General features: G+C 43.6%; 2 long non-coding RNA genes across 2 annotated transcripts; both read left to right on the forward strand.

Moving 5' to 3' along the window:
* The first annotated feature begins 4,188 nt into the window (after positions 1 to 4,188).
* Positions 4,189 to 5,059, forward strand: LOC124666303. The gene is made up of 3 exons (XR_006990856.1): positions 4,189 to 4,303; positions 4,411 to 4,517; positions 5,011 to 5,059. It is a non-coding gene; the product is annotated as an uncharacterized LOC124666303 (long non-coding RNA).
* Positions 5,060 to 8,239: 3,180 nt separating this feature from the next.
* Positions 8,240 to 9,111, forward strand: LOC124666302. The gene is made up of 3 exons (XR_006990855.1): positions 8,240 to 8,354; positions 8,462 to 8,568; positions 9,063 to 9,111. It is a non-coding gene; the product is annotated as an uncharacterized LOC124666302 (long non-coding RNA).
* The last annotated feature ends 4,625 nt before the right edge of the window (positions 9,112 to 13,736 follow it).

Genomic DNA, 13,736 nt, shown 5'->3' on the forward strand with positions numbered 1-13,736 from the left:
AGTAGGCGGAAGGGCGGAGTCGGAGGAGTCACGGGGGGCCCACACGCTAGGGCCGCGTGGGCCCCCCTTAGGCCGCTCCGCCCTAGTGTGGCGGCGCCCCGTGGCCCCACTTCGTATCTCCTCCGGTCTTCGGAAGCTTCGTGGAAAAATAAGCCGGCGGGCGTTGATTTCGTCCAATTCCGAGAATATTTCCTTACTAGGATTTATGAAACCAAAAACAGCAGAAACAACAGAATCGGCTCTTCGGCATCTCGTCAATAGATTAGTGCCGGAAAATGCATAATAATGACATATAATGTGTATAAAACATGTGAGTATCATCATAAAAGTAGCATGGAACATAAGAAATTATAGATACATTTGGGACGTATCAAGCATCCCCAAGCTTAGTTCCTACTCGCCCTCGAGTAGGTAAACGATAACAAAGATAATTTACGAAGTGACATGCTATCATAATCTTGATCAATACTATTGTAAAGCATATGAGATGAATGCAGCGATTCGAAGCAATGGTGAAGATAATGAGTAAAGAAATGAATCATATAGCAAAGACTTTTCATGAATAATACTTTCAAGACAAGCATCAATAAGACTTGCATAAGAGTTACTCATAAAGCAATAAATTCAAAGTATAGGCATTGAAGCAACACAAAGGAAGATATAAGTTTCAGCGGTTGCTTTCAACTTCAACATGTATATCTCATGGATAATTGTCAACACAAAGTAATATAACAAGTGCAATAAGTAAACATGTGAGAATCAATGCACACAGTTGATACAAGTGTTTGCTTCTAAGATAGAAAGAATGGGTAAACTGACTCAACAATAAAGTAAAAGATAGGCCCTTCGCAGAGGGAAGCATGGATTACTATTTTTGTGCTAGAGCTTTTCATTTTGAAAACAAGAAACAATTTTGTCAACGGTAGTAATAAAGCATATGTGTTATGTATAAGATATCCTATAAGTTGCAAGCCTCATGCATAGTATACCAATAGTGCTCGCACCTTGTCCTAATTAGCTTGGATTAACATGGATTATCATTGCATAGCATATGTTTCAACCAAGTGTCACAAAGGGGTACCTCTATGCCGCCTGTACAAAGGTCTAAGGAGAACGTTCGCATTGGATTTCTCGCTTTTGATTATTCTCAACTTAGACATCCATACCGGGACAACATAGACAACAGATAATGGACTCCTCTTTTTATTGCATAAGCATTCAACAACAGTTAATATTCTCATAAGATATTGAGGATTGATTGTCCAAACTGAAACTTCCACCATGAATCATGGCTTAAGTTAGCGGCCCAATGTTCTTCTCTAACAATATGCATACTCAAACCATATGATCATGAAAATCGCCCTTACTTCAGACAAGACGAACATGCATAGCAACTCACATGATATTCAACAAAGGTAAAAGTTGATGGCGTCCTCAGAAACATGGTTACCGCTCAACAAGCAACTTATTAAGAAATAAGACACATAAGTACATATTCTTCACCACAATAGTTTTTAAGGCTATTTTTCCCATGAGCTATATATTGCAAAGACAAAGGAATAGAATTTTAAAGGTAGCACTCAAGTAATTTACTTTGGAATGGCAGAGAAATACCATGTGGTAGGTAGGTATGGTGGACACAAATGGCATGGTTATTGGCTCAAGGATTTGGATGCACGAGAAGAATTCCTCTCAATACAAGGCTAGGCTAGCAAGGTTGTTTGAAGCAAACTCAAGTATAAAACGGTGCAGCAAGACTCACATATGAACATGTTGTAAGTATTATAAGACTTTACATTGTCTCCTTGTTGTTCAAACACCTTAACTAGAAAATATCTAGATTCTAGAGATCAATCATGCAAACCAAATTTTAACAAGCTCTATGTAGTTCTTCATTAATGGGTGCAAAGTACATGATGCAAGAGCTTAAACATGATCTATATGAGCACAACAATTGCCAAGTATTAAATTATTCAAGACATTATACCATTTACCACATGCGGCATTTTCCGTTTCCAACCATATAACAATGAACGAGGTAGTTCAACCTTCGCAATGAACATTAAGAATAAAGCTAAGAACACATGTGTTCATACGAAACAGCGGAGCGTGTCTCTCTCCCAAACAAAGAATGCTAGGATCCGAATTTATTCAAACAAAAACAAAAACAAACAGACGCTCCAAGTAAAGCACATAAGTTGTGACGGAATAAAAATATAGTTTCACTAGAGGTGACCTGATAAGTTGTCGATGAAGAAGGGATGCCTTGGGCATCCCCAAGCTTAGATGCTTGAGTCTTCTTAAAATATGCGAGGATGAACCACGGGGGCATCCCCAAGCTTAGACTTTTCACTCTTCTTGATCATATTGTATCATCCTCCTCTCTTGACCCTTGAAAACTTCCTCCACACCAAGCTCAAAACAAATTCATTAGAGGGTTAGTGCATAATTCATATATTCAGAGGTGACATAATCATTCTTAACACTTCTGGACATTGCACAAAGCTAATGAAAGTTAATGGAACAAAGAAATCCATCAAACATAGCAAAACAGGCAATGCAAAATAAAAGGCAGAATCTGTCAAAACAGAACCGTCCGTAAAGACGAATTTTTTAGAGGCACCAGACTTGCTCAGATGAAAATGCCCAAATTTAATGAAAGTTGCATACATATCCGAGGATCACGCAAGTAATCGCAGATTTTTATAAATTTTCTACAGCAGGGGCAGCTCAATTTCGTGACGAGCAAGAAATCGTTCTCGCGCAGATAATCCAAATCTAGTATTGACTTTACTATCAAAGACTTTACTTGGCACAACAATGCAATAAAATAAAGATAAGGAGAGGTTGCTACGGTAGTAACAACTTCCAAGACTCAAATATAAAATAAAGTGCAGAAGTAAAATAATGGGTTGTCTCCCATAAGCGCTTTTCTTTAACGCCTTTCAGCTAGGCGCAGAAAGTATGAATCAAGTAACATCAAGAGACGAAGCATCAACATCATAATTTGTTCTAATAGTAGAATCATAAGGTAACTTCATTCTCTTTCTAGGGAAGTGTGTAACGGCCCAGGATCATACCCCTATTAGAATTGCTTGTTCTTTTTCTTTTATGCATCATGGCATCTTGCATCATATCATCCACAAGATTTTATCAAATAAAAATCATTTTAAGTAAAAACTATTTTGAGTTTCTCCCTCTCATATGTTTTATTTAATAAACCTCCTCTATGTCTTTTTCTTTAACAAAACCTTAACACCAAAACTATCTAATAAATAAAATTATTTTTAAATGTTTTCAAAATAAAACTTTATTTGTTTTGCTCTGTGTTCAAAAGATGTTTCAAACCAGTTTTCAAATCAGCAAAAGGATTTCAAAATAAAACCCAAACCCCTATCCTATCTGGGGTCCTCTCTCTCCCCTGGACCTTTTTTTCTTTTCTCCCTCTCTTCTCCTAGCCCGCAGCCCTCCTCCTCCTCCTCTCCCCGGCCCAGCCCACCTTTCCCTGGCCCGCGTACCCCTTCAACAAGCGGAGACCAAGTCTCCTCTTCCTCCCGTCGTCTGCAGGCACGCGAGGTGCGTGACCTCCTTTTTCCCCAGCATCGTGGTCCTCTCTCTCGCCCTCGCTTTATCTCTGGCACCCGCACAACCACCCCGCCTCCTTCTGCACGCCAAGCCTTCACCTGCTCCTCCTTATCTCCTCCTTCCCCTTTTTTCTTCTTCCTCTCCAAGCCATGAACGGAAGGAGAAACCCCCACAGTACTCCTCCTCCTCGCCGTCAATCCATCGATTCCGGGCGCCCCTCGCTTCACCGACGCCGCCGGAAGAACCGCATCGTCGCGCTGATCATCTCCACCTAAGGAATCGGAAAGGGGCTCAGTAAATCGAGCGCAAACTCGCCGTTCCTCCGCCACGGCCTCCGCACTCCGGTGAACATTCCGGCGTCTCCTGACCACCTCCGGCCACGCTGGCCACCTCTACACCATCTCGGTGATCACGTGCACCTCCCAAACCTCTCCTTCGAACCTATCTTCCTCTCTAGTGTTCTACCGACGTTGACCGATCGTCGTCGTCGCAGGTGCTCGACGCCGGCGGTACTCCGGCGACCCCCTGAACGCTGCACCAGCACCATCCGGTTCCCCACGTTCTGCCGCACCCCCGACGCCGTCTCGCCCGTCCCGGGTTGCCCGGAATCTCCAGATTCGTGCTCGACCTGAGCCTCTCCGCCATGGTTGTGTGAGAAAGTTCATCTGCTTCCTGTGATCCTTCTTGTTGCCGCGCGCCTGATACTGTTCATCGATCCGTACGTAGCCCAGTGGTTGGTTCCTTTGGTCTCAACGTAGAGATCCTGTGTTCAATTCCTGGTTGAGGCGATTTTAATCCCCAACCCTCTTTTTTTCCCTGCTTCAGATCCACATATGGGATTCAGCCCAGATCTTACCAGCGTGTCGGGCCAGGCTCCGGCCCGGTCCCTCCCCAACGCAGCAGCAGACCTGATCCGCTCCAGCACAGTGCAGGTCCGGCCCAGTACCTCCCCTGATTATTTTCTTTTTCTGAAAATTTAAGAAAATGTTTATAACTTGCAAAATTCATATCTCTCAAACCATAACTCCAAATAAAAAGTGTTATACATGAAAATTGATCAGAAAAATATGATGAACATGAATATGCCATCCATATGCTTGTTTGCATCTCGCATCATGTTGCGCGTTGATAGTTTGTGCATTTCACCTAACATATATGCGGAGTATTTCGGACACCGACGCGGTTATCCCTGCTCCGTTTAATTTTGAAGTACCTCACCCTTGCCATGCTAATGCCATGCTAATCCACCCTTAAATTTGTCGGTAGAAATGCAACTCCAATCTAATTGTTTGTCCGGGTTCCGACTCCGCTTAAATTGGATAAGTGCATCGCATCATATCCGCCATGTCATGCATGCTCGCATTTGATCATGCTGGATCTTCTTTATCGCAGTTGTAAGACTTGCATCCGTTGTGTGTGTTCCAGCATTTGATTCTTCCCGGATAGGATCGCGAAGTGGTGATGTGAGATACGACGAGTTCTCCGACAAGTTCTTCTGCAGCTTTTCACAGGCGAGCCCACCCCTTCACCTATTTTACATTTACATGCTCTTTTGATCTATTGCTATCCCTATGTTGCGATTCTGTTGTGTCACGTGTCCTATCCACCTGTTACCTATATGTCCGAGATACACCTCCTCGCCCTACCTATTGTTTGTTGTTTGCCAGCCTTGCGAGTCGTAGGCGTGTTTAGGCTCTGTTGTTTATCTCGATCTGTTATCGGGATATGTTGGGTTGTTGGGAGGTTTTTACATGCTATATCATTTGTTGGAGATAATCACACTTTACTTTATTGTTAACAACTAAAATTGTGAGCAGAGGCATCTGTGAGCCCCTTTGCGAAAGCATCGGAACTTTGACTTGCTAATGTCCCCTAGGACCCGAGTTCTTGTTATCTGTTCCGAGTTTGAGCGCTCTACCCGTACGTGGGGGAGTGGGACCCCCATCACCCACTACCTTTCCTCGAGTCTGTTTATTGGGAGCCACAACCTTGGTTTTATTTGCTCATATGCACGATGCACGATTTACTTCTCGTTGCCTTCGGGTGTTTATATTCTCGTTCGTACTCATCTCGTGGAACGATTAGCGACAGCAGGTTGTTCACACTTAGCTTAGCCGTTGTCACAAACCTCTGGGTCCGTATCGGAGTACGGTCGAACTTCGTCACGGGTAGCTTAGTTGGGTGGCTCCCATTAAACTTTCTCTTGCATTGGGAACGGTCTTGATGTGAGACTCCACCTGTAGTAAGTGGGTTCGAGCATGCGTATGGTTACATTTGGGCAACCCCTGCAGGGTGTACATCTTATCGATAAGCCGTGTCCGCGGTTATGGACGACTTGGAATTGTATAGCTTGATCATAGAACAACTTACACCTTATATCCTGTTGCTAATAATTTGCTAATAAAACTCTTTCAAAAGTGTGTGTGCCTTTGCAATACCTCTTGGCGAAGGGGATCGCATTGGCTGGGTTATGTTTGTGTAGTATTTATCTCGTTACCTTGTGCGCTCTCTTATCTTCTCCGAGTAGACGGATGTTGTAGCGTGTCTCTATTGGATAGTAGCTTTGCTGCCGCTAAACTCCACATATAGCCGGGTGAAGTTTATACCGCCCACCGGCGAGCATAGCCGGTCTTGTCTCGCAAGTACGTGCCAATGGTACTTACCCTCGCCTTCCTTTCTTTTTGTCTCCTCCCCTTTTGTCGGCAACCGATGGCCCGACTTTGACAGGTACGAGATGATGACGTTAGCAAGGTTACCCTTCCGGCTTGACTCGGGCGGGGTTATGGACGCCACTGGTTATCTTCAGGACTCTTAGTCCAATTTGTATCTTGTCCGTACTCGGACATATTCGATCTTCTGTATGATTCGGATCTTTGTATTGTATATTTGTATCTTGACTCGTTGGAGTCGTTGTTGTAATATATGTTTTTTGTGGGCTCTATTGTAAACCTGTTGTAATGTTACTACTCGTGATAATTCCTCTGGCATCACGTGTGTGATTCGTCGCGCACGTCGTGTCGGAGGGCGTCTCTGGATCGATATCATGCGGATTTCGGCGGGTTTGCTGGGATCCTCATGGTACCGGTTCCGGGGCGTCACAAGTTGGTATCAGAGCTCAGGTTGACGGTACCCCACTAGTCCAGCCTGTAGGATAACCTTGCCAACGGACGTTGTGTCTAGTGTCAAACGATTTTCCTAAAAATCGTTGGATAGATCTGATTAGCTCTGATTTTTCTCCTTACCTCTATTCTTTCTCCTCTTACCTATGCGAGTTTTGAGTCTTCTCTCTTATCTGAGTTTTTCTGAGTCTTAGGTTCCGACGCGGGTTGGACGATCCTTGCCCTCACCTATTAGGTCCGATCTTTGGAGGATCCCGACAGAAGCGCATCATCAACAGCGGAACAACAACTTCTTGTTAGTGGTGTCGAGGAGATCGACACGTCGCCTGAAGATCCGATAGTTCACCTCTCTCCCCCGTACCATGGCGTGGGATCTCGGGGCGCGATCCCTTGTTAGTGGTGTCGATTGTAACGGCCCAGGATCATACCCCTATTAGAATTGCTTGTTCTTTTTCTTTTATGCATCATGGCATCTTGCATCATATCATCCACAAGATTTTATCAAATAAAAATCATTTTAAGTAAAAACTATTTTGAGTTTCTCCCTCTCATATGTTTTATTTAATAAACCTCCTCTATGTCTTTTTCTTTAACAAAACCTTAACACCAAAACTATCTAATAAATAAAATTATTTTTAAATGTTTTCAAAATAAAACTTTATTTGTTTTGCTCTGTGTTCAAAAGATGTTTCAAACCAGTTTTCAAATCAGCAAAAGGATTTCAAAATAAAACCCAAACCCCTATCCTATCTGGGTCCTCTCTCTCCCCTGGACCTTTTTTTCTTTTCTCCCTCTCTTCTCCTAGCCCGCAGCCCTCCTCCTCCTCCTCTCCCTGGCCCAGCCCACCTTTCCCTGGCCCGCGTACCCCTTCAACAAGCGGAGACCAAGTCTCCTCTTCCTCCCGTCGTCTGCAGGCACGCGAGGTGCGTGACCTCCTTTTTCCCCAGCATCGTGGTCCTCTCTCTCGCCCTCGCTTTATCTCTCGGCACCCGCACAACCACCCCGCCTCCTTCGCACGCCAAGCCTTCACCTGCTCCTCCTTATCTCCTCCTTCCCCTTTTTTCTTCTTCCTCTCCAAGCCATGAACGGAAGGAGAAACCCCCACAGTACTCCTCCTCCTCGCCGTCAATCCATCGATTCCGGGCGCCCCTCGCTTCACCGACGCCGCCGGAAGAACCGCATCGTCGCGCTGATCATCTCCACCTAAGGAATCGGAAAGGGGCTCAGTAAATCGAGCGCAAACTCGCCGTTCCTCCGCCACGGCCTCCGCACTCCGGTGAACATTCCGGCGTCTCCTGACCACCTCCGGCCACGCTGGCCACCTCTACACCATCTCGGTGATCACGTGCACCTCCCAAACCTCTCCTTCGAACCTATCTTCCTCTCTAGTGTTCTACCGACGTTGACCGATCGTCGTCGTCGCAGGTGCTCGACGCCGGCGGTACTCCGGCGACCCCCTGAACGCTGCACCAGCACCATCCGGTTCCCCACGTTCTGCCGCACCCCCGACGCCGTCTCGCCCGTCCCGGGTTGCCCGGAATCTCCAGATTCGTGCTCGACCTGAGCCTCTCCGCCATGGTTGTGTGAGAAAGTTCATCTGCTTCCTGTGATCCTTCTTGTTGCCGCGCGCCTGATACTGTTCATCGATCCGTACGTAGCCCAGTGGTTGGTTCCTTTGGTCTCAACGTAGAGATCCTGTGTTCAATTCCTGGTTGAGGCGATTTTAATCCCCAACCCTCTTTTTTTCCCTGCTTCAGATCCACATATGGGATTCAGCCCAGATCTTACCAGCGTGTCGGGCCAGGCTCCGGCCCGGTCCCTCCCCAACGCAGCAGCAGACCTGATCCGCTCCAGCACAGTGCAGGTCCGGCCCAGTACCTCCCCTGATTATTTTCTTTTTCTGAAAATTTAAGAAAATGTTTATAACTTGCAAAATTCATATCTCTCAAACCATAACTCCAAATAAAAAGTGTTATACATGAAAATTGATCAGAAAAATATGATGAACATGAATATGCCATCCATATGCTTGTTTGCATCTCGCATCATGTTGCGCGTTGATAGTTTGTGCATTTCACCTAACATATATGCGGAGTATTTCGGACACCGACGCGGTTATCCCTGCTCCGTTTAATTTTGAAGTACCTCACCCTTGCCATGCTAATGCCATGCTAATCCACCCTTAAATTTGTCGGTAGAAATGCAACTCCAATCTAATTGTTTGTCCGGGGTTCCGACTCCGCTTAAATTGGATAAGTGCATCGCATCATATCTGCCATGTCATGCATGCCTGCATTTGATCATGCTGGATCTTCTTTATCGCAGTTGTAAGACTTGCATCCGTTGTGTGTGTTCCAGCATTTGATTCTTCCCGGATAGGATCGCGAAGTGGTGATGTGAGATACGACGAGTTCTCCGACAAGTTCTTCTCGTAGCCTTTTCACGAGCGAGCCCACCCCTTCACCTATTTTACATTTACATGCTCTTTTGATCTATTGCTATCCCTATGTTGCGATTCTCGTTGTGTCACGTGTCCTATCCACCCGTTACCTATATGTCCGAGATACACCTCCTCGCCCTACCTATTGTTTGTTGTTTGCCGACCTTGCGAGTCGTAGGCGTGTTTAGGCTCTGTTGTTTATCTCGATCTGTTATCGGGATATGTTGGGTTGTTGGGAGGTTTTTACATGCTATATCATTTGTTGGAGATAATCACACTTTACTTTATTGTTAACAACTAAAATTGTGAGCAGAGGCATCTCGTGAGCCCCTTTGCGAAAGCATCGGAACTTTGACTTGCTAATGTCCCCTAGGACCCGAGTTCTTGTTATCCGTTCCGAGTTTGAGCGCTCTACCCGTACGTGGGGAGTGGGACCCCCATCACCCACTACCTTTCCTCGAGTCCGTTTATTGGGAGCCACAACCTTGGTTTTATTTGCTCATATGCACGATGCACGATTTACTTCCCGTTGCCTTCGGGTGTTTATATTCCGTTACGTACTCATCTCGTGGAACGATTAGCGACGACGGAGTTGTTCACACTTAGCTTAGCCGTTGTCACAAACCTCCGGGTCCGTATCGGAGTACGGCCGAACTTCGTCACGGGTAGCTTAGTTGGGTGGCTCCCATTAAACTTTCTCTTGCATTGGGAACGGTCTTGATGTGAGACTCCACCCGTAGTAAGTGGGTTCGAGCATGCGTATGGTTACATTTGGGCAACCCCTGCAGGGTGTACATCTTATCGATAAGCCGTGTCCGCGGTTATGGACGACTTGGAATTGTATAGCTTGATCATAGAACAACTTACACCTTATATCCTGTTGCTAATAATTTGCTAATAAAACTCTTTCAAAAGTGTGTGTGCCTTTGCAATACCTCTTGGCGAAGGGGATCGCATTGGCCGGGTTATGTTTGTGTAGTATTTATCCGTTACCTTGTGCGCTCTCTTATCTTCTCCGAGTAGACGGATGTTGTAGCGTGTCTCTATTGGATAGTAGCTTTGCTGCCGCTAAACTCCACATATAGCCGGGTGAAGTTTATACCGCCCACCGGCGAGCATAGCCTGGTCTTGTCTCGCAAGTACGTGCCAATGGTACTTACCCTCGCCTTCCTTTCTTTTTGTCTCCTCCCCCTTTTGTCGGCAACCGATGGCCCGACTTTGACAGTACGAGATGATGACGTTAGCAAGGTTACCCTTCCGGCTTGACCCGGGCAGGGTTATGGACGCCATCTGGTTATCTTCGGGACTCTTAGTCCAATTTGTATCTTGTCCGTACTCGGACATATTCGATCTTCTCGTATGATTCGGATCTTTGTATTGTATATTTGTATCTTGACTCGTTGGAGTCGTTGTTGTAATATATGTTTTTTGTGGGCTCTATTGTAAACCTGTTGTAATGTTACTACTCGTGATAATTCCTCTGGCATCACGTGTGTGATTCGTCGCGCACGTCGTGTCGGAGGGCGTCTCTGGATCGATATCATGCGGATTTCGGCGGGTTTGCTGGGATCCTCATGGTACCGGTTCCGGGGCGTCACAAAGTGTTCCATACCTTTCTTGAGAGGAAATTGATATTTAATATTACCTTCCTTCATATCAATGGTAGCACTAACAGTTCGAAGAAAAGGTCTCCCAATATAAAGGGACAAGATGCATTGCATTCAATATCCAAGACAACAAAATCAACGGGGACAAGGTTATTGTTAACCATAATGTGAACATTATCAATCCTCCCCAAAGGTTTCTTTATAGCATTATCAGCAAGATTAACATCCAAATAATAGTTTTTCAATGGTGGCAAGTCAAGCATATCATAGATTTTCTTAGGCATAACAGAAATACTTGCACCAAGATCACATAAAGCATTACAATCAAAATCATTGACCCTCATCTTAATGATGGGCTCCCAACCATCTTCTAACTTCGTAGGAATAGAAGTTTCAACTTTTAGTTTCTCCTCTCTAGCTTTTATGAGAGCATTTGTAATATGTTTTGTAAAGGCCAAATTTATAGCACTAGCATTGGGACTTTTAGCAAGTTTTTGTAAGAACTTTATAACTTCAGATATGTGACAATCATCAAAATCTAAACCATTATGGTCTACAGCAATGGGATCATTGTCCCCAATATTTTGAAAAATTTCAGATAGTTTTATCACTTGACGAGCTTTAGCAGTTTCAGGCAATTTTGCACGCTTTGCACTAGGAGTAGAAACATTGCCAACACCAATTATTTTACCATTGATAGTAGGAGGTGTAGCAACATGTGAAGCATTATCGTTACTAGTGGTGGTAATAGTCCAAAATTTCACTACATTATTCTCTTTAGCAAGTTTTTCGTTTTCTTCTCTTTCCCACCTAGCATGCAATTCAGCCATCAATCTAATATTCTCATTAATTCGAACTTGGATGGCATTTGCTGTAGTAACAATTTTATTATCAATATCCTTATTAGGCGTAACTTTCAATTTTAAAAGATCAACATCGGAGGCAAGTCTATCAACCTTAGAAGTAAGAATATCAATTTTATCAAGCTTTTCCTCAACAGATTTGTTAAAAGCAGTTTGTGTACTAATAAATTATTTAAGCATGGCTTCAAGACCAGGGGGTACACTCCTATTATTGTTGTAAGCATTCCCATAAGAATTACCATAACTATTACCATTAGCAGAAGGATATGGCCTATAGTGGTTACCAGAATTATTCCTATAATCATTGTTGTTGAAATTATTATTTTTAACGAAATTCACATCAACATGTTATTCTTGGGCAACCAATGAAGCTAAAGGAACATTATTAGGATCAACATTAGATCTACCATTCACAAGCATAGACATAATAGCATCAATCTTATCACTCAAGGAAGAGGTTTCTTCAACAGAATTTACCTTCTTACCTTGTGGAGCTCTTTCCGTGTGCCATTCAAAGTAATTTATCATCATATCATCAAGAAGCTTTTTTGCCGCCCCCAAAGTGATGGACATAAAGGTACCTCCAGCAGCTGAATCCAATAGGTTCCGCGAAGAAAAATTCAATCATGCATAAAAGGTTTGGATGATCATCCAAGTAGTCAGTCCTTGGGTAGGGCAATTCTTTACCAAATATTTCATTCTCTCCCACGCTTGAGCAACATATTCATTATCTAATTGCTTAAAATTCATTATGCTACTTCTCAAAGATATAATTTTAGCGGGAGGATAATATCTACCAATAAAAGCATCCTTACATTTAGTCCATGAATCAATACTATTTCTAGGCAGAGATAGCAACCAATCTTTAGCTCTTCCTCTTAAGGAGAAAAGAAACAATTTCAATTTTATAATGTCACCATCTACATCCTTATACTTTTGCATTTCACAAAGTTCAACAAAATTATTAAGATGGGCAGCAGCATCATCAGAACTAACACCAGAAAATTGCTCTCTCATAAAAAGATTTAGTAAAGCAGGTTTAATTTCAAAGAATTCTACTGTAGTAGCAGGTGGAGCAATAGGTGTGCATAGGAAATCATTATTATTTGTGCTAGTGAAGTCACACAACTTAGTATTCTCAACAGTACCCATTTTAGCAGTAGTAAATAAAGCAAACTAAATAAAGTAAATGCAAGTAACTAATTTTTTTGTGTTTTTTTTAATATGGAGAACAAGACAGTAAATAAAGTAAAACTAGCAACTAATTTTTTTGTGTTTTTGATATAGACAACAAACAAAGCAGTAAATAAAATAAAGTAAAGCAAGACAAAACAAAGTAAAGAGATTGGATGTGGGAGACTCCCCTTGCAGCGTGTCTTGATCTCCCCGGCAACGGCGCCAGAAAATATGCTTGATGGCGCGTGAGACACGCGTCCGTTGGGAACCCCAAGAGGAAGGTGTGATGCGTACAGCAGCAAGTTTTCCCTCAGTAAGAAACCAAGGTTATCGAACCAGTAGGAGTCAAGGAACACGTGAAGGTTGTTGGTGGCGGAGTGTAGTGCGGCGCAACACCAGGGATTCCGGCGCCAACGTGGAACCTACACAACACAATCAAAGTACTTTGCCCCAACGTAACGCGTGAGGTTGTCAATCTCACCGGCCTGCTGTAAACAAAGGATTAGATGTATAGTGTGGATGATGATGGTTGTTTGCGAAGAACAGTAAAGAACAATTGCAGCAGATTGTATTTCAGATGTAAAGAATTGGACCGGGGTCCACAGTTCACTAGTGGTGTCTCTCCCATAAGATAAACAGATGTTGGGTGAACAAATTACAGTTGGGAAATTGACAAATAAAGAAGGAATAACAATGCACATACATATATCATGATGAGTACTATGAGATTTAATCGAGGCATTACGACAAAGTACATAGACCGCTATCCAGACAAGCATCTATGCCTAAAAAGTCCACTTTCAGGTTATCATCCGAACCCCTTCCGGTATTAAGTTGCAAACAACGAGACAATTGCATTAAATATGGTGCGTAATGTAATCAACACAAATATCCTTAGACAAAGCATCAATGTTTTATCCCTAGTGGCAACAGACACATCCACAAC

The sequence above is a fragment of the Lolium rigidum genome, chromosome 6, assembly GCF_022539505.1.
Source record: "Lolium rigidum isolate FL_2022 chromosome 6, APGP_CSIRO_Lrig_0.1, whole genome shotgun sequence".
Classification (NCBI taxonomy): Eukaryota; Viridiplantae; Streptophyta; class Magnoliopsida; order Poales; family Poaceae; genus Lolium; species Lolium rigidum.